General features: G+C 34.3%; 1 pseudogene; it reads right to left on the reverse strand.

The window, feature by feature from the left end:
• Positions 1 to 493: 493 nt before the first annotated feature.
• The window catches only part of LOC121488686, a 42182-nt pseudogene continuing 23790 nt past the window's right edge, over positions 494 to 18885 (reverse strand).

Raw genomic sequence — 18885 nt, forward strand, 5'->3', positions numbered from 1 at the left:
ATATATATGTAGAATGTAATACTAGCTATAAAAAAGAATGAAATCTAGCCATTTGCAAGACATGGATGGAGCTAGAGAGTATAATGCTAAGCAAAATAAGTCAGTTGGAGAAAGACAAGTACCATATGATTGAACTCATATGTAGAATTTAAGAAACAAAACAAACAAGAAAAGGTGGGGGAAGAGAGAGGCAAACCAAGAAACAGACTCTTAACTATACAGAACAAATTAATGGTTACTGGAGGAGAGGGGGTGGGGGAATGGGTTAAATAAATGATGGGGATTAAAGAGGGCACTTGGGATGAGTACCAGGTGTTGTATGGAAGTGCTGAGTCACTATGTTGTACACCTAAAACTAATATTTCACTGTACATTAACTAACTGAAATTTATTATTTTTTCAAATGTTTTACTTTCATAGCTACTGTCTTGTTTCTTTATGCCACAGCAATATCAGTTTCCAGGTCTGTTCACAGGCTGGTCACAGAGTTGTTCTATCCTGTAAACACTAAGTTGGCATTTTCAAGTTCTTCTTGGGGAACTTTGATGCTGAAGGATTTACTGTAAACAGGATCAGTTATGCCTCTTTAGAAGGAAGTCTTCTTTGTTTTCACAAGCCTGAGTCCATGTATCATTGGATTTCCACAAAGGAGGCTGAACCTTGGCTCACATCTGTCTGAAGAAGTTGCTTGGCTCAAATGACATCAACATTCCATCTCCCTGCACTTGGGAGATAGTTCAGAGACAGAAGCAACTCCCCCAGCTCTACTTCATTCTGAGAACTGGGAATTAGCACTTTCCACCAGTGCCCATCCTTCACCAGGTCAGCTTCTGACAAAGGTAGGGAAACCTTTCCAATGACACAGTGGCAGGAGAACTTCTCAAAATCTACCACGGTTAGCAGCAGGATCCTCCTCCTCTGCACTTCTGGGAAGGGGGTCCCTAAGGTGTAACACTCCTCAAACAAGAGTTTCTGGGTCTTGCATTGGACAAATGACCCACCTCTGTTTAAAGTTCTTTTGGTCAGTTAGGAGACAGATCTTATTTTTTTAATTTTTTTTAATAAATTAATTTTTATTGGTGTTCAATTTACCAACATACAGAATAACACCCAGTGCTCATCCCGTCAAGTGTCCCCCTCAGTGCCCGTCACCCATTCACCCCCACTCCCCGCCCTCCTCCCCTTCCACCACCTCTAGTTCATTTCCCAGAGTTAGGAGTCTTTATGTTCTGTCTTCCTTCCTGATATTTCCCACACATTTCTTCTCCCTTCCTTTATATTCCCTTTCACTATTATTTATATTCCCCAAATGAATGAGAACATACACTGTTTGTCCTTCTCTGATTGACTTACTGCACTCAGCATAATACCCTCCAGTTCCATCCACGTTGAAGCAAATGGTGGGTATTTAGGAGACAGATCTTAATATAAGGGTTTGGGTGGGCCTTATCCTGGCATGAGTCATCATGGGAGGTGGGGGTGGCAGGTCCTTGGCCTAAATCACCCTCACTGTCGGATGGTTGTGCATCAGGTCATACAGAATGCTGAAGTGCAGCATACCCAGCTGATATTTGGACAAGCTCTCCTTATCTGTCAGAAAGTCCACATCATCACTGTTAGAATTGAGGGAGTATAGCTTGGGCTCAAACTTTCTGAAATAGCCAGCTGGAGCATAGGTCTGTCTGAGCATAGGAGCTAGGTGGGCTCCTTTTCGATGTTGAAAACGCCAAGTTCCATGTGTCTAATATCAATGAGTGGGGAGCTGGGTCATATGGATTTAAGACTTGAAATCCTCTAAATCAGGCTATACATAGACTTGGATGTGTCTGAGGATGAGCATCTTTGACCTATTGTAACTAATTAGAATTTAAATATAAACTTAAAAAAAAACCCAAAAATAATCTGTGGTATGCAATAAAAGCTGTTCTAAAAGGGAAGTTTATAGAAATACAGGTCTGCCTCAAGAGAAAAGAAAAATCTCAAATAAACAATCTAAACGTATGTAAATTTCAAGGCCCCAAGTTAGTAGAAAAAAAGGAAATAACAAAGATCAGAGCAAAAATAAATGTAATCAAGAATAATGCAATAGAGAAAAATCAGTAAAACCTAGAGCTGATTCCTTGAAAAAATAAAGAAAATTGATAAACCTTTAGCCAGACTCATGACAATAAAAAGGACTCAAATAAATAACATAGAAACTGAAAAAGCAGAAGTCACAGCTAATACCAAAGAAATACAAAGGATTATGAGACTACTACAAAAAATTATATGCCAACAAATTGGACAATCTAGAAGAAATAGATGAATTCCTAAAACATACAATCTTCCAAAACTGAATTAGGAAGAAATAGAAAATCTGAACAGACTAATAACTAGAAATGAAATTGAATTGGTAATCAAAAAACTCCCAGAAAGTACAAAAGTACAGATTGAGATGGCTTCACAGGTGAATTCTACCAAACATTCAGAAGAGCTAATATTTATTCTTCTCAAAATATTCCAAAAACTAGAATAAGAAGGAGAACTTTCATCTTTTGGGGCCAGCATTACCTTAACATCAAAACCAGATGAAACCACTACAAAAAGAGAAAACTATAGGCCAATATCCCTGATGAATATACACACAAAAATCCTCAAAAAAATATTTGAAAGCCAAACTAAAAAATACATTAAAAAATCATTCATCACAATCAAGTGAGATTTATTCTAGGGATGCAGAGAAGGTCCAATATATGCAAATCAATCAATGTAGAAACTACAATTATAAAATGAGTATGAAAATTGCGTGATCATCTCAATAGATCCAGAAAAAGTATTTGACAAAATTCAGCATCCATTCATAATAAAAACTCAAAACAACTGGGTTTAGAAGTCACATGCCTCAAAATGATAAAGCCCAAAATGACAAAACTATAGCTAATATCATAATGGTGAAACACTAAAAGTTTCTCCTCTAAAATGAGAAACAAGACGAGAACGTCAGTTCCCATTTTTATGACTAGGACTTCACCTGTGCCCATGGCTTGCTGAACCCAGTTTTACTGAGTATCCTCTGATCCATGATATGTGAGCATAATCCTTATCCCCCTATCCTTGATATCTAGGTCATTAATCTGCCTTTAGTAGGAAATCTGTTAAACCAGTTAAGGTTGATATCTCTTAGCATTTTTTTCATTCACTGACCTCTCCATTCTGCTTGTAGGCTATAAATCCCTACTGTCTTTGCTGTATTAAGAGTTGAACTCAGTTCTCAATTGAATTCAGCTGAACTAAAGTCTTTTTCCTCTACTTCAACAGTCTGAATAAAATCTGTCTTGCCATTTCTAACAAGGGTCTGATGCAAAGCTTTATATTAGCAATTGATTGATGCAATTGACACATGCAAACATACACTTATATTTTATTCAGCCTAACCATATGACTCATTGCATCTTTGCTTTATGAAATAGACTACTTGAAAAGTAAGAAGAGGCTCCATGTCATGAAAGAAAATAATTATTCATGAAACTTTTTAAAGAAAGTGAGGTAGGTTTTATTTAGAAGGACTCTTGCAATAGATGGGGCTACTGCATGGTTTAACAATAGGAAGAGTGGGCTCAACTGCAAAAACAAGGAAGAATGGAAATTTATAGCCAAGGAGCAGGGTGTGTGTGTGTGGTCAGTGGATGTAAATTACCAAAAGGAAACACCAGGGGTAAGGGGGTATTTTCTGGCTAAACTGACCTAACAGAATTTTGCTGTGTGCAAGCCAGTGTGATCAAATATCACATAGGGGATCATGGAGAATGAGGAATCTGATCAGATATTGAGCATGCTTAGATATTGAGGGTGGGAAATCTGGCTAAGCTGATGTAGTAGGATTTCCTCTAAAATTAGACAACGCAGAAATAAACAGGAAAGCCCCAAATTAGGTCCTACTCAAGAAGAGAGCTCAGAGAGAGAAGCCTCACCAGAGTTTGGTCAAGGAGAAAATCTTTGTCAATACCTCCAAGTATTTCTTCTCTAATTCAGAAATTTGAAATTTATTATATCTAGAAAGATAAATATTTCCCTATAATCTTAAAAATGATATCCAATGGGGCAGGTAGCTATTACTCTCCTGTCCCTTGTCTCTCTGCTTGTTAGTTTCCTTTATTTTAAGAGAAATGCAAAAATCCCAGCAAACTATTGAAAATAAACTAGGAGTGGATTGCTGGTAGAGAACTTTCTGGTAACTTCACACTCAGGAGAAGGACAAATGGAGAAACTTACTTTTTCCTGCACCATGTCAGTTTAGGTACCAGAGGACTGGGCAGTGGAGGAAAGAGGCAGATTAACCAGGAAAAATCTTATTAGAAACAAGAAATTTGACATGAAGACATTAACATCAACAGCCCTACAACTGTAGAGGATAGAGGTCAGGAACAGAGAATGAAGGTAAATGAAACAATCCCATGTCTGTATAGATTTCCTTGGCTCAAGGATAGGTAAGAATAGAAACTAAATGTAGGCTATTAAAATCATTGTAGAATGAGGAAGAAAAAAAATGTCTCCTGGGAATCTGGAAAAGCAAAACTCTGCAAAATGATTTATTAGAGGATCTATTTACAAATTCCAGGGAGGTGTTTAGAATAATCTACAGAATAAATAGAGATATGGTCTCTTTAGAAAAGGAGCAGCAGGTCACACAGAGAGAACAAACAGATAAAAAGTGAAGAAAATGGAAGTGTAGGTAACAGAACAGCATGAAAAAGAAGGTAAATGAAGTAAAGTAAAGATTTCAAATAAATAAAAATACAATATTTAAAGGCAAATTCATACTGGCAGTAAGAAATGGAAATGCTTCAGAAGAAAAATCAAATGTAAGGCAGATAACAACTTCAATAATGTTTCTTAAATGCAGATGAAGAAACATAAAATTAAACTAATGAGATGACAGAGAATGTAGAGTGTTCATATGCATAATAGATGTTCCTAAATTTAGTTCAAAACAAACTAGAGGGAAATCTCAAGAACATCTGTATTAGTTTGCTGGGACAGGCAGTGTTGTTTTCTGGGGAGATACCTCCTCCTGGCTTGCACACAGCTGCTGCCTTTTTTTTTTTTTTAAGACTTTATTTATTTGAGAGATAGAGAGCAGGGAGGGGTAGAGGTGGAGGGAGAAAGAATCTGAAGCAGACTCCACACTGAGCTTGAAGTCTCACTGAAGCTCCACAACCTCAAAATCACTACCCCAACCAGAAACAAGAGTTGGTTGCCTAGCCTACTGAGCCACACAGGTGCCCACAGGGCTGCCTTCTTGCTGAATCCTTACATGGCCTCAGTTTTCTCTGTGCGTGGAGAGAGAATCTCTGAACTATCTTCTTGTTTTCAGAAGACACCTGTCCTACTGGATTAGGGCCCCACCCTATGTCCTCATTTAACTTACCTAACTTACCTCCATAAAGGCCTTATCTTCAAATATAGTCACATGAGCTTTAGAGTTTCAATACATAAAATTTAGAGGAAACAATTCAGCCCACAACATCATCCATTTAGGAAAAAAAAAGTTTCAAAAGTCTCCCAAAGCAGTTAGTATCATAGTTGAAGAATGCAACCTTAAAATCCAGAAAACAGTGGAACGAGGCATAAGAAGTTTTGATGGGAAAATGTTATATAACTCAATTAATTTATATGTATGTTAGTACTTCATCTGTTAGAAGAACAAACATTAAACATAAATAAAAGCACACAAATGAGGAAGATATGACATTAATGGAGATTAAAGACACAAATAAAATGACTATTATACACTTCATTATAAAGCTAAAACTAAATATTAAAAAGTTTTCTAGGATGAAAGTTTAAATGTGGTAAAATATTTCTTAATTGAAATACTCAAAGACTGGAGAGTTGGTAACTAAGAAGCAGCAAAAAGAAGAAATAAAAATATGCCACATGCTTTGTTTTTTTTTTGTTTTTTTTAAATATTTATTATTTTATTTTTATTTTTTTAAATTAATTTTTATTGGTGTTCAATTTACCAACATACAGAAAAACACCCAGTGCTCATCCCGTCAAGTGTCCACCTCAGTGCCCGTCACCCATTCCCCTCCAACACCCGCCCTCCTCCCCTTCCACCACCCCTAGTTCGTTTCCCCGAGTTAGGAGTCTTTATGTTTAAAGTAGGTTTGACACAAAGATTCTCTGTCATTTTTGATACTCTTGATATTAACAGACTCCAGGAATTAGGCTAATGATTACCTATGAAAACATAAAAGTAATTATATCACTTATTTAGTTATTTTTATTTTTCCTATCTGGGAGAAGTTATATCCAACTTTCTGCAGGAAATCAAGTGTATATGATATAAAATATAAAAAAAATCATTGCCAGTAAAGGAAGTGGTAAAGGGTGCCATGCAAGAACATACAAAAACAGAGGTAGCCTTATAATATTCATGTAAGATAATGATTAAGAAAAAAAGTCATAAAAGATGTAGAACTGCATTGTTCAACATGGTATAAATATGGGTATTTAAATTTAAAATAATTTAAAATAATTAAAATTAAAAGTCCTTTCCTCAGTCATACTAGCAAGATTTCAAGTGATCAATAACCATGTGTGGTTAGTGGCTCCTATATTGTATAGCATAGATATGGAATATTTTCATTATAGCAGAAAATTCTATCGTATGGTGCTGTTCTAAAGAGCACATTAATATAGACAGAAGATGAAATATACATATTATATTTGCCTTTGAATTCTTTTCCTATTTCACAGAGGGACCCACTCAGTGTTTTCCCTATTCTAATATTTGAAGAAAATACTAGGTGAAATGTGAAAAAAAGTATACATAGAAGTGTATTCATTATGCTATTATTTCCAATATTGAAATATTAGAGACAGTTTTTTGCACAATACATTATATTGTCTTGGCCAAATAAATATGTATCTAGCACCATTAGGTATGCAGTAAAATTAGTTAGACTTTTTAATTGAAGTGAAAACATATTTATGATCCCTTGTTACAAATAAAAAGAATAATGCAAAAAGAGGAAGTACTTCTACAAAAAGTCCAGAAAAGAACTACGAAAAATCTAGAAAATGATTAGCAAAATGGCAATAAGTACATATCTAGCAATAATTACTTCAAATATAAATGAAATAAATGCTTCCATCAAAAGCCATAAAGTGCATTCACGACCAAGACCTAACTCTATGCTGCCTACAAGAGACTCACTTTAGGCCTAAAGACACATAGAGACTAAAATGAAGGGTGGAAGAATATACTCCATGCTTATTGAAGCTAAAAACCACTTGGGACACTTAGAGTAGCAATACTTACATCAGACAAAATATAAAAATATAATATATATATATATATATAAAATGCATACTATGTATAATGTATTAGACTTTAAAACAGACTGTAACAAGAGAGAAAAAATGATATTACATAATGATAAAAGATAAAGGGATCAATCCCAACAATGATCAATAATAATAGTAAGTATCTATGCACCCAACCTAGAAGCACCTAAATACATCCAGCAAATAGTAGCAGACATAAAGAGAGAAATTGACAGTAATACAATAATAATAAGGGACCTTAGCACCCTAATTACATCAATGTATAAATCATCCAGACAGAAATCAATGAGGAAACAGGGGGCTTTGAATGACGCAATTAGAGCAGATGGATTTAATAGATATACACAGAACATTCCATTAGAAAACAGCAGAGTACACATTATTTTCAAGTGTATATGAAACATTTCCAGGACAGAGCACGTTATCCCACAAAAAGTGTCAGTAAAATTAAGAAGATTGAAATGATATCACATATATTTTCTAACCAAAATGGTATGAAATTAGATATTAGTTACCAGTAGAAAACTGGAAAAAACACAAACATGTGGAGGCTAACCAATATACTATTAAACAATAAATGGGCCATGAAGAAGCCAAAGAGGAAATAAAAAAAACGCCTGGAGACAAATGAAAATGGAAACGCAACAGTTCAAAATCTTTGATATGCAGTAAAAGCAGTTCTAAGGGGGGAAGTTTATACCGATAACAGGCCTACTCCAAGAAAAATGTTGAATAAACAATCTAACATACACCTAAAGAAACTAGAAAAATAAGAACAAACCAATCCCAAAATTAACAGAAGGAAGGATATAATAAAGATCAGGACATGAATAAATGAAATAAACATGAAAACTACAGTAGAAAAGATCAATAAAACAAAGAGCTGGTTTTTTTAAAATAAACAAAATTGATAAACCTTTAGCCAGATTTATTGTGATGAAAAGAGAAAGGGCTGAAATCAGAAATGAAGGAGGAGAAATAACAAGCAAATCCCAGAAACACAAAGGATTATGAGAGACTACTATGAAAAATTTTATGCCAGTATATTGGAAAATCTAGAAAAAAATAATAAATTCCTAGAAACATACAATGATCCAAAACTGAGTCAGAAAGAAATAGGAAATCTGAACAGACCAATTACTAGTAATGAAATTGAATGAATAATAAAAAATTCCTAAGCAAACAGACCCAGCTGGCTTTATGGATGAATTCTACTAAACATGTAAGAAAAGCTAATATTTATTCTTCTCAAACCATTCCAAAAACTAGAAGTAGGAAAACTTAATTTCATTCTTTGAGACCAGCGTTACCCTGATACCAAAACCAAAAAGACACCACAAAATAGGGACAACTATAGGCCAATATCCCTGGTGAACATAGCTGTAAAAATTATCAATACAGTATTGCAAACCAAATTTAAAAATATATTAAAAGAATAATCCACCCCAATCAAGTGAGGCTTATTCCAGAGGTACCAGAATGGCTCAGTATCTACAAATCAATCATTGTAGTACAGCACAGCACAGTAACAAAATGAATGATAAGAACCACATGATAAAATTGATAGATTCAGAAAAAAGTATTTGACAAAATTCAACAGCCATTCATGATAAAAACTGTCAATAAAGTGTGTTTAGAGGGAACATACTTCAACATAATAGAAGCCATATATGAAAAACCCACAGCAAACATCTAGATAATGGTGAAAAACAGCCTTTTTCTAAATTAGGAACAAGACAAGGAATTCCATTCTTGCCACTTTTATTCAACATATTACTGGAAGTCTCAGTTACAGCAATCAGATAAAAAAAATGAAGAAGAAAAATAAAAGGCATCCAAATTGGTAAGGAAAAAGTATAACTGTTACTATTTATTGATGATATGATAATTTACATACAGAAAACCCTAGACTCCACCAAAACACTATGAGAAATAATAAATGAGTTCAATAAAGCTGTAGGGTACATAATTAACATATAGAAATCTATTGCATTTCTATATGCAAATAACATAGTAGCATAAAGAGATATTAAGTAAACAATCCTATTTGCAAGCAAAATATCTAATAAGGAGTTGATATCCAAAATATATAAAAAACTTACACAATTCAACACTAAAATAACAACAACAACAATGTGATTAAAAAGTAGGACTTGTGGTTGACTTTTTTCCTGCTTAAGAAATCTTTTTTAAAAAGCACAATGTTAATATATATCATACACTATTATGAAGAGGGCTTCAATAATGCTCAAATTCTATTAATCACAGATCTTAATTATACATAAACATAAATTGATGCTGACTGATTTTTTTAAGCAGAAAATAAGGATATTAAAAGGATATTGGGTAGCTTATAGAACCTCTAGAGGGTTAAGGAGGCAGCCTTAGAGTCTGCAAACAGAAAAAATGCCTGGAATCACCCATCCTGAGGATACTGCTGAATTCTGAATGGCTGGCTTGCTAGGTTGACTGTATGGGCAGTGAATCAGACACAACAATAGCACCATTGACACTCCTATCTGATGACTGTAGTGGCCAGTGAGGATGCACCACAAACCTCTTTCCTGGATATCATTAGCTCTTGGTTGAAAATCTACTTGATGATGTTGGGTCATGAGGCTGTGCCCAACCTGCAAAGGAAGTTCAAGGGAGCAAGTATCTTTGGCTTTTATGCTGTGTTTCTAGATCATGGGCAGCCCCCAAAGAGTGATGATGTCTCAAAGAGTATCTAGAATAAAATATGAAGGTATTCAGCACCATCACCATTGTATGCCTCCTTCCAATTCTTTCATGTGCCTACAGCAATTATGAATTAATGGTGATAGCATTTTGTTTGAATTTAACAATGAAATCATTAAGGATTTGCCTTGCATGTAAAATATTTTTTTTAGTTTTAAATGTAAGATTACATTTAATTTCTATGAACAAACATACATATCAAGTAGTTTTTATTAGAATTCTCATACATTTAGCCACAGAGAAGTTATGAAAATTGGCCAGAGTCACAGAGCTAATGAGCAATATAAGGATTTTAATCCAGGAAATCCAGTACCAATGCTCACGCTCTGAAATCTGAGGCTAAGATGCCTCCCATATATCTTAAAATAACTTTTTTTTTGGTGGTGATGGTGGTGGGAAATATACATATATTTATTCTTGACCAGATTTATTATATGGAGAGGTTTTTGTTTTAATTTATCTTGGGCATAAGACTGTGATATCCATGGAAAGTGTTGGAATTTTTTCCCAGGGAAGAAAACATTTGTTAACAATGGAACATTTTCTTTACTGATTTTCTTCCCAATTCCTCTCCTTTCCAAACCTGTATAAAAATGTTTGACTTCTTGGTTTAAATACTGCATTTCTCAAGGTCAAAAAAGAAATTTGGATGAATTTTAAATTAAATATTAAACATCAGAAGACCCATTAATGAAGGCAAAAGGCAACTGACTAATTGCAAAGGGCAATGAATGCCTTTAATTAATCAGATGTGGAAATTACCCTCCCATCCCCCAGAGTAAGAGTTCACCAGTTGGATATATTTACTTAAATGCTACAACTATCCCAAACTTTAAGTGAAGGCAAAACATATTAGATATTTCTTTTCAACTAAAGGTACTACAGTATACAGATGAACTGTAACTAGAGTTAGTGGCTAGGATATAACATAATATACAAATGGACTGGTGACTGGTGTACATATACATGGGTGACCAGGTATACCCATCTTGCTTTCTGGAGATGGGTGATTTGCAGAATGGCTAATACATGTGATTGCTCAAAAACTGTCCATAGAGACAATGGTTTTAAAGAATGTCTGCCTAAGTGACTTTACATTTGTATGGTAATGATTATTATTTATCATAATTATTTCAAATTGTAAGAATGTCCCTAAACTATGAAAGCAGTAGAGTCTTATTCCTCAGAAGTAGACTCTTATTCCTCAATATTTAAAAAATGAATTGAGTATTGGGACATCTGGGTGGCTCAGCAGTTGAGTGTCTGCCTTCAGTTCACCATGTGATCCCAGGTCAGGGATCAAAATCCTACCTACCTCAGCCTCCCCACAGGGAGCCTGCTTCTCCCTCCGTCTGTGTCTCTGCCTCTCTCTGTGTTTCTCCCATGAATAAATAAATAGAATTTTTTAAAAAATAGAGATTCTATACTTACTAAATGTCCATTTCAGTCTCAGTAATTGTGGCTATTTACTTTTATGGCACCACTAAAATAACAAGTAGTTCCTTTTCTGCCAGCATCTCAAGAAAAGTGAGTTTTGATCAGACTTTTGACTTGTCAACTTGTGTACATTGACTTTGATGCAACTGCTCTGAAGCATTTAACAAATAACTTTCTTTTTTTATCCACTTACAGTTTCATTAGCTATGATGGCCACATTTTCAACACAGGCATAAATGCATGGATTTCCTGAATAGCAAGATGCAGACAAACAAGATTTAAATATATTCATAGAACATTCTACTTGGAGCAATCACTTGGGACTTTATAAAATTACATAGAGGACTAGTTCTCAGGAATAGGGTAACTATTCCCAATGTAGAGCCTCTAGGTTATGTATAGATTATATTTAGCTAAAGGAATCTATTTTGTCTTGCCAGATTTTCTGTCAGGTATTGATGTTCCAACTAGCTTCCAGCTAGCTATTTGTTTCAATTCTGTTCTCTATCAGGAACACAACTTCTCTGGCTAGCTATTCAATTTCTTTTCTTAGGGTTCCTTTTACTCTGTAAATTCAATCAAATATTGCTATAAATCAAATGGGGCCCTTATTGTGTATGCATTATGTAACCATAAATAATTTGGAGGAAGTATTGAACTTGCCTACTTCATTCTTACAGCCAATTAGGCAAAGTTTATTTGGAAAATTACAGCCTAAACTTTGTCAGGATATGACTCCATCAGTGATTTAAACAAGCATATCAATTGGCTTGTGTATATTTTTGATACTAAATATAAACTTTTTATGTATAATTTCTTTTAGCAGCTGTTACTGGCTCCCTCGTCCAAGATGATTCCAAGAGCAGTTGAAGACAAAAGAAAAAAAAAAAAAGTACCAAGAAAATTGTGGGAAACCCTTAGGTCAAGGGGTGGGGATTGAGATAATTGGATGAAGTGATGACTCTGATCTGGGCAGTAGATAGCCTCATTAGGCTGTGGCAGAAGTAGTAAAGGACATATTTCTTGGAGTTCCTCTTTGCTTATCCACATATTACCTTGAGAAATACACCTGTAAATGAAGATCTCAGAAAAATAAGTGCTTCCTAACTGATCTCTAGTATTTTCTTTTCCAAATTCACAGGGCTGACAAATCATAATCTAAGGAGTGCCTTCTCTTTGGGAAGTGAAGAGTAAAATCCTAATATGTAGATCTGTTTTATAGACTGAGGATCTGGTGACTGGCTTTCTAATGCTTAGGTTTCTTCATCATTGGGCCTGGAGGTCAAAATGATGAGATATTTAAGGAGCCTAACAATTTAAAAGGGGAAAAGAGCATATTAAACCACAGATATCCATTGGGAGCAGACATATTAGAAAGATAGACCAAGAATATAAAACTAATCTAATGAAATATTCTACAAAATTATTAGGAAAAGACTAACAGTATGTCTATGAACAAGAAAACATGTTAAAAGAACAAGAATAGATATTAGGCAAAACTTTTTTGAAAGAATGAACAATACATATGAAGTAAATATCTGAAAACATAAATTTGAATAATGAATTAATTAATTGAAAGTAGATTGAGTAAATCTTCTAGAATAGAATTTGGGGAACTTCTTCTGTAAAGGGCCAGCTATTAGAGTTTAGGGCTTGTGGACCACACCTGGTGTCTGTCAGATAACTATTTAAGAATGTAAAAACCAATAAATAAACAAATAAAATGTAAAAACCACCAAGTCTCTGGCCATATAGAAGTAAGTTTCAGGCCAATATGACCCCTAGTTTGCTGACCCCCCTCAACTAGAAAGAAGAAGAAAAGAAATTGAATAGAAAGTATAAAAGTACACCCTAAAATATACATGGAAAGTAAAGGAATAATAATAGCCAAGATATTACAGAAGAATAAGAGCTGAGAGGAAGACTTGCCCAGTCAGCCTTAAGTTATGAACTTAAGGAAGAGCGTTATCAGGATGCCTGGGTGGCTCAGTGGTTGGGTGTCTGCCTTCGTCTCAGGGCATGATCCTAGGGTCCTGGGATCAAGACCCACATAAGGCTCCTTGCAGGGAGCCTGTTGCTCCCTCTGCTTATGTCTCTGCCTCTCTATGTCTCTCATAAGTAAATAAATAAAATCTTTTTTTTTTAAGAGTGTTATCTCTTAAACATTGTTTTCCATGAAGGAGAGTGCAGAGCCTGGAAATATAGTCATCCTATGGAAGTTTGATATAGACAAAGGCAAGGAAAAGAGAAACTCTTCAGTAAATAAAACTGGAATAAGGGTAAGTTGTCTATGTGGATAAAGACAAAAATGGATTCCTGTTTCACAGGTATTATTAGGTAAAACAAATTAAAATGAAGAAAAAGGGAAAGAAAAGAGGAAGAAGAGAAGGCAACTCAACATCTTTAAAACTATCAGAAGAAAATTGGTTGTGTAATGTTTACAGCTGTGGCAGACAACTATTTCTTTTTTTTTTTTCAGACAACTATTTCTTAAAATAAGATTAAAAATCATTGTCCTAAACAAGAAAAGATAGATATTTTTGACTAAATTAAATTTGTACACTTATTCACTGAATAAAACCTTTATGAAAATGAAAAGAAATTGCAATTTCATAGAAGATATTCATAATACAGAAAACTGGCAAAGGATTAATATCAAAGATATATAAAGAACTCCATAAACTAATTAAGAAAATAAAAAACAGATAGCAAAGTGAATTTCCGTGAAGAGAAAAACATATGGCTAGTAATCATATATGATCAGTAAAATGCAAATCAAGACCACAATGAAATATTATTTTATAACTCTTTTATGGCCAAAATTTAAAGGTGCACAATGCCATGTTTTGGAGAGAGTATGGGTTTACAACTACATACCCTCTGACCCAGTAATTTTTGTAGCCAAGAGAAATTTTTGCACGTATACAGCATAGATATACAGAAATGTTCATAGTACTGTTATTCATAATAGCAAAAAATATATATATATATCTTGTATTTGACTTGTATCTAACATATGTGAATAACTATTACAACTCAATAGTAGAAAGACAACCCTGAAAATTGGGCAAAGGATCTGAGTAGACATTTCCTGTAAGAATATACTGCTATTTTCCTTTTATAGAAAAGGAAACTGAGGCACATGGTGACTGAAAAGATTTTCCATAGTGACAGAGTCAGGATTGAATCTATGCAAACTGGATCATAACCTATACACAGATTAAATCTTGAAGATATGTCCCTTATGGTATTAAATCCCTTTTCAGATTTTAGGATGATATTTCTCCAGAAGGATCTAAGTGTCACTGTCCTAAAAACCTGCATTATTTTGACTACAAGCCAATGTTATGTTTAAAACAAGATTTTTGTTGCTGTTTTTGTTCTCTAAAGTCATGGCAAAAAGTTGGTTTAGAGGCATTTAATTCTTAAAATTCAGTCTATTTTAGCGGCATGTGATGGTACTGATGTCTATTTCCTGCCTACCAATTTACCTTTGCACCTGTACAAATCTCTTAAAGCTCTGGCTTCAAAACTACAATCCAACAATGAGCAGAAGGGATGCTGTTATCTTAACAGCAATTCTGAGTTACCAACTCCCTGGATCAAAGAAGCCAAGAGAAAGAGATTTTTTTTTTTCCTAGCAAGTGTGGAAAAAGTCCAAAATCAATTTCCCAATTGTAAAGGGACAGCAAAGGGAAACAATAAAATGAGTATCTTTGGGTAATGACTTAAATTCTTTTCTCTTTTCTATCCTCATCCTTTCCTTTTCATTCTTTTCCTCACTCCCCCTCTCTGGTTTACAGATATTTAAGGGACCATTGTACACACAAGTACCACAACTGAGTAGTTATGGAATATATAGAATAAAAATCTTCAGCAGGAGACTGGTTTACTACAAATCATTTGGTATGAATTTTAGATAACTATACATATTGGTAAGGCAAACATGTATGCTGTTATTTTAGCTGGTCTAAATTTAGAGAAGTCTTTCATCTCTATGATTCACATAGTTAACTAGCCTCATAGGATTTTTTTAGTGGTTTAAAATAGTGTCAATATAAACATTGAGAAAATGATTATCTTGATAAAATTGTAATAAAATATAATACTTATTATTGGCACCAAAATTGGACTAGATAAATTCACCTGATTGTGCAATTCATGTTATTCTCCTTTTATATGCTCTTAATTAGAAAGCATCTGGCAAATGAACACCTGAGCGGCAGAAAGGTAGTAGCATGGAATAATAGCTCTTCATATTGTTTAATGGGCTGTACTGAAACAACTTTTTCAGATCATGAAACCTTTTGATTATTACCAAATAATTAGTGCTGCAAAGCACCATTAAGTTAAGTTTTTTTGTTCATCTGCATTAATGAGAATGACGAAGGGAAAACTCACAAAGCTTAGCTTCCTTTCTGGTGTCAGAGATGGTTATCTCAGTTTATAGTTTCCCTAGTACTTGATTATTATACTGCTACGATGAAGTGGTTTATTCTTGTTTCTAAGTGTCCCCGAGTTTGCTATGACATCACATCTTTTCAAAACTGTACATACCAATTTCTTTTATTTTCTTCCTGTCAAGACCTACTTACCTTTTTGATAATTAGTGGACTTGTGTGTTTTTAAAGTTTTAAAGTAGTGTATCTTGACTACAGTCTTATTTATGAAGGAACTGTTGGGCTTGTGAAAAAGATTCCTGAAGTTCCTATAAGATGTCATTTAGCAAGAGTGTATAAAACTTCACCCAAGCCTCAAAGAGTTAACCAATCCATAAGTCTTATGGTCAACTGGAGCATAGCATATTGGTCATATATAGTTTACTGATTACCAAACTTAGTGATTTTCTTTCTAATATTTTATTTATTTAAACATGAGAGACACAGAGAGGCAGGGACATAGGCAGAGGGAGAAGCAGGCTCCCTTGGGAAGCCCAATGCAGAACTTGATCCCAGGACCCAAGGATCATAACCTGGGCCAAAGGCAGACACTCAACCACTGAGCCACCCCAGGCATCCTGACTTTGAGATAAAAAATAGAGAATATCTCAGAGCAGATATGGAGTGACTATTGTCAGCCAGGTTGATGGTTCTGCTTACTGAGTTGCAGTTTCATTAAATTGACCAAAGCATGAAAAAAAGCACAGATCCAAGTTTCAGCCACTCAATAATTCAGGAGGAACTATATGATACATATAAAAATAACTATTCATCATTGGATATAATTTGACCAATTAATTAATAAGGCAACAAACTGTATCCAGAAAACTGGATTTCCATTTACAAAATAATAAAATTGGACCCTTAGCTTACAATCAAATTGAATGAAAGACTTAAGTATAAAATCTGAAACCTGAAAATTCCTAATAGAAAACACAGGAGGAAACATCCTTGACATTGGTCTTGACAGCATTTTTTTGGATTTGACACCAAAACGTAGGCAACACAAGCAAATATAAACAAGTGGGGCTATATATATATATATATATATATATATATATATATATATATATAACAAGCTGAGAAGTCTTCGCACAGCAAAGGAAACAAGTGACAAAATGAACAAACCACAGAATGGAAGAAAATATTTGTAAATCACCTATCTGATAATGGGTTAATATCCAGACTATATAAGGAACTTATACAACACAATAGCTAAATCAATCAATCACCCTATTTAAAAACAGGCGAAGTATCTAAACAGACCTGTTTCCAAAGAAGACATACAAATGTCCAACCGGTATATAAATGATGATCAATATCACTATTAATCAGGGACATGCAAATCCAAAGCACAATGAGCTGTCACCTTATGCTTGTTAGGATGGCTATGACCAACCAGTGAAGAAATAACGAGTGTTGGCAAGGAAGTAGAGAAAAGTGAGTTCTCATATACTGTTGGTGGGAATGTAAATTGGTACAGCCAGTTGTATGGGAAACAGTATAGAGCTTTCTCAAAAAGTTAAAAGTAGAACTATTATATCATCCACCAATCTCACTTCTAGTTATACGTCCAAAGGAAATAAGTATCAAAGAGATATCTGTTCTCCCATGTTCACTGCAGCATTATTCATAGTAGCCAAGACATGGAAACTAACTGCCAATCAACAGATGAATAGATAAAGAAAAGGCAATAAAGAGAGAGAGAGAAAGAGAGAGAGAGAGAAAATGGAATATTATCCAGCCTTTTTAAAAAAGGAAATTGTCATTTGCAACATTTATGAATCTGGAGGACATTATGCTACATGAAATAAATCAGACACAAAAGACAATGCTGCGTGTATCACTTCTATATGGAACCTAAAATAGTTGAACTCATGGTTACAGAGTAGAATGGTGGTTACCAAGGGCTGGGGAATGGGGGCAAAGGAGAGTGTTAGTGAAAGGATGTAAACTTTCAGTTCTAAGATGAATAAATTCTGGAGACCCAGAGTACAGAATGATGACTCTAGTTAATAATAAGGTACTATATACTTGAAATTTGCTGAGAGTAGATCTCAAGTGTTCTGAACACACACACACAAACCTGGTAACTGGGGCACCCAGGTGGCTCTGTGGTTGAGTGTCTGCCTTTGGCTCAAGTCATGATTCTGGGGTCCTGGGATTGAGTCCTACATCGGGTTCCCTGTAGGGAACACAGGCAGAGGGGGAAGCAGGCTAAACAGTTTGTTGAAGAGACTACATGTCGGCCTCCTTGCATGGAGCCTGCTTCTCCCTCTGCCTGTGTCTCTGTCTCTCATGAATAAATAAATAAAATTTAAAAAAAAGAATAAAAAAATAAAAATAAAATAAAATGATCTCAGTATATCCCAACAATGATTGAAAGACACTATTGATTATATAATGGAAACTGATTTAAGAGATACTAAATATTAAAAATACATCTTATATTTAATAAAACAATCAAATTTATGCTGCATAAAACTACATATATTATTTCTAATATTAAATTATAAAAGACTTATTTTTCAGATAAGGAAGTCAAGTTTATGTAAAACTTCCATCTGTAAATACCTTTTTATCAAGACATGTTTAAAATAATTTATAAAATAATTTGTAAAATTTTGTAACTAAAGATCAAACATAAATTCACTTTATGAATTACTTTTCTGTACTGCATACCTGTTTATTTGTTTAAAGTAATTTATATATTGAATTGGTTAGTTTTCTCTTAACCCTGCTTGTATTCTAGGTGCCCTCAAGGTTGGCAAGCATTTTTTTTTTTTCATTTTCTGTCAACAGTCTACCTGGTGGCCTCTAACTCAGTGAAGAATACTCAGGGAATTCTGAGTTTATAAAATGGAGTATTTGCTTCTTTTATTTTCCATTAACAACACCTAACATTATATACAGTTAAATAGTTCAGTTTTACTGAAAC

The sequence above is a fragment of the Vulpes lagopus genome, chromosome 4, assembly GCF_018345385.1.
Source record: "Vulpes lagopus strain Blue_001 chromosome 4, ASM1834538v1, whole genome shotgun sequence".
NCBI classification, from domain to species: domain Eukaryota; kingdom Metazoa; phylum Chordata; class Mammalia; order Carnivora; family Canidae; genus Vulpes; species Vulpes lagopus.